Source organism: Dipteris shenzhenensis, chromosome 20, assembly GCF_047967505.1.
Source record: "Dipteris shenzhenensis isolate YYH24624 ecotype China chromosome 20, Dip_SZ_1.0, whole genome shotgun sequence".
Lineage (NCBI taxonomy): Eukaryota > Viridiplantae > Streptophyta > Polypodiopsida > Gleicheniales > Dipteridaceae > Dipteris > Dipteris shenzhenensis.
In genome coordinates this window covers 38,226,195-38,229,656 of record NC_141615.1, presented here as the reverse complement: position 1 = coordinate 38,229,656, position 3,462 = coordinate 38,226,195, and the positions used below count along the sequence as shown (strand labels likewise).

At 43.7% G+C, this 3,462-nt stretch overlaps 1 pseudogene across 3 annotated transcripts; it reads left to right on the top strand.

The window, feature by feature from the left end:
• Positions 1-278: 278 nt before the first annotated feature.
• On the top strand, positions 279-2,516 carry LOC147889624 (pentatricopeptide repeat-containing protein At2g13600 pseudogene; annotated as a pseudogene). Of its 3 annotated transcripts, none has more exons than XR_015542924.1 (2): positions 446-515; positions 619-2,516. The product of XR_015542924.1 is annotated as a pentatricopeptide repeat-containing protein At2g13600 pseudogene, transcript variant X3 (transcript). The 3 variants fall into 3 exon arrangements; XR_015542923.1 differs by having other exon boundaries at positions 476-515; positions 602-2,516; XR_015542922.1 differs by having other exon boundaries at positions 279-2,516.
• The last annotated feature ends 946 nt before the right edge of the window (positions 2,517-3,462 follow it).

Below are 3,462 nucleotides of genomic sequence, written 5' to 3'. Positions count from 1 at the left end.
CACTCATTATGGAATATCCTATACACATTGGACAAACCATTACATAATATACACACACATACAAGGGGAAAACAAATTCTTAAGAAATACTATACGTTAATCAATCTCTAAAGACGAGAAAAAAATAGCTCACCATTCTCACGTTAAACACAAAATAATAATAAAAGTCACAGGTGAAAAAAATAAACACGCAAAAGGAACATTTAAAAAATAATAATAATAAGGACAGGGCCACGCCGCCTTGTTAGAGCAGGAAAATTACGACGTTCCCAAGGCTCTTCATATCTAACGGTCTTTGAAGGAGGTTCGGAGACGGGGGAAATTCATCTGAGCTCCTATAAGTCTTCAAATATTCCAGAAAATACAGTCATCTGAGCTCTAAAGTTGGCAGTGGCGGAATTTCCAAACATTCTCGACAGCGTCAGTTTATCTCTAAGTGCAAATGATGAACTGGGCATGAACTTGCGGCCCGATGAGCCATTGAACGTTTCCACCTTAGCATTTCTCTTGAAAAGGTATGGCAAAGCCAAAGCTCTGTCTGACGGTAAACGCTTGCACAATCTCATCAGAAAATATGGATATGATCATTCCACATTTCTAGGGAACTGGCTTGTGCAGATGTATGGTAATTGTGGGAGCCTTAAGGATGCTCGAGATGCCTTTGAGAACATAGCTAACCCCAATTTGTACTCATGGAATATACTTGTCAATGCATACGGCCAGAACGGGAGATTGGAAGATGCAAAGAGCGTGTTCAAAAGAATGCCTCTCCGGGACGTTGTCTCTTGGAATGCCATGGTGGCCGCATTAACTCAATGTGGGCATGGTAAGGAGGCTCTAGATTTCTTCCAGCAGATGCAGCTTGAAGGCATCAGGCCAACAAGTGTCTCATTTGTCTGCGTTCTAGATGCATGTGCCACGCTGGCAGCCCTTCAAGAGGGGCAGGAGGTCCATGCAGCAATTATTCACACTGGACATGGGGAAAACGTAATGATGGGGAATGCTCTCATCAATATGTATGGTAAGTGTGGTAGCCTGCAAGATGCTAGAAATGTTTTTGGCAGACTGCCTTCCCGAAATATTGTCTCTTGGACCACCTTGATTGGTGCGTTCACTCAACATAGTCAAGGCAAGGAGGCTCTGGACTTGTTCGTTCAGATGGTCCTTGAAGGCTTCAAGCCAGACAACATTACTTTTGGCTGTGCTCTTGATGCATGCACTAGTCTGGCAGCCCTTGTGGAGGGACAAGAGCTCCATGCTGCTGCTGTTAGAAGTGGTTTTGAGCAAGATGTGATGGTCGGGAGTGCCCTTATCAATTTGTATGCCAAGTGTGGGAGCTTGAACGATGCAAGAAGCATCTTTTGTACAATCTCTTGTCAGAATGTTATCTCATGGACTTCCATGATTGCTGGATATGCAATAAGTGGGCAGTACAAGGAGGCTCTGGACCTTTTCCATCACATGAACTCTAAAGACATAAAGCCAGATCACGTCAGTTTTGTCTGTGCTCTTGATGCATGTGCAAGTTTGGGAGCTCTGGAAGAAGGGCAGGAGATTCATGCTGCTATTGTTGACAATGGTTATGAACAAGATTTAGCTGTGGGGAATGCCCTTGTCAACATGTATGGGAAGTGTGGTAGTGTTCACAATGCAAAAATGGTTTTTCTCAGGATGCGTTTTTGGGATGTTGTCTCCTGGAATGCCATGATTGCAGCATTTGCACATAATGGGAATGGGAAGGAGGCTTTAAATGCTTTTTTTCGGATGCAACATGCAGGCATTCAGCCCGATGATGTCACCTTTGTGACCGTTCTCACTGCATGCAGTCATACAGGATTGGTTGATCATGCCAGACATTTCTTTGTCTCCATGACTAGAGACCATGACCTAACACACACAATCGATCATTATGTTTGTTTGATTGATCTTTTTGGCAGGGTAGGTCTCTTGGATGAGGCAGAGACCCTGATTGGTAACATGCCACATGAGAAAGCTGCTGTGGCGTGGCTGTGCTTGCTTGGTGCCTGCAGGGTCCATGGTGATGTTGAACGTGGAGCACGTGCGGCTAGTAAATGTTTTGAGCTAGATCTGACAAATGCTGCACCTTATGTGATGCTATCAAATATTTATGCTGTAGCTGGCAGGCGGGATGATGCGGCAATGGTGAGAAAGGCTTTAGCAAAGGGTAGAGTGAAGGAGCAACATGCATTCTCTTGTATTGAGATTTAACCAGAAAATGCATGAATTTGTCACTGGAGACGTGTCACACCTCAGATTGTGCAGATACATGCAGATGTTAAACATGCAAATGATGTGACAGTGCTGCACAATGATGAAAAAGAAAGGAAAGAACAGTCCATGATTTTCCATGGCATACAGCTAGCTATTGGTTTTCGTTTGATCTCCACACCTCCAAGCATGGCTCTCCTTGTATCGATGAAACTTCAAATGTGTCCTAATTGTCATGCTGCCACCAAATTCATCTCCAAGATTTGTCAAATACAGATATTGTTAGGGATGCAAAGCTATTCATCATTTCGAGGGTGGAATGTGTTCTTGTAATGATTACTGGTAATATCACTGAAAGGATAGCTGGGCAGGTTTTCTGCTTTCCTGATTATCATTTCAAATTCAAATTGTAGAACGAACATGAAGATCTGTATTTGCTAGGATCTTCTGGCATTTCAGCATGCCCATCCCATCTTGGAGAGACTAAAATGAAGTCGTTTAGTCTTCAGAAGTAGTTGTAGCTTCAATCAAGAGATTTTTGGACTACTTTTTGATTAGCCTTCTCCTTTAGTGCTAGCCTTCGTCATGGCTGAGCCTGCCCTTCACCTCTAGCCTTCGTCATGGCTGAGCCTGCCCTTCACCTCCGGAGTGCTGAAAGAAACTCAGTATGAAGACTTTGTATAAATGGATGCTCAAGTATATGTGGGTGTGTGGAATTGTATGTGTGAGAGCATATGTTTATACTATGATCTACACGCACTGTTGGGCACTGATGACGTCAGTGGGGATGTCATAGTAGCTAGTCCCTGCTACGCGTGATGGAGTTTATGGTTTTCAACCTTGTGAATGAATATCATGAGATTGAAACTGCACTATGTTGTGTTTTGAGAGGATGAGTTTGGGCATGTCCCCGGATTCATCTAGATATATGCCCGTCCCATCTTCTGTGGAAAATTGTGTGACATCTATGGTCACTTCGTACACACCACTCTTTGGCTCGTTTTAGGGTTTTCCTGGATTAGCAGGCAATTACCACCACTCCTTGGCTATCATGTTTCTGGATTCATGTGGTTCATATCTGCTACCATGTTGGTCTGTGCCCCATGAAGAGTAGCAGGCAATTACTTCCACAAAACCTGTCCCGTTTCCCCTTTTCAACCCTGTTCCTTTTCGTCCTGCCTTTAGATACGCCATAGGAAACACTTTTGGGATGTGCGGTAACTAATCTTAATG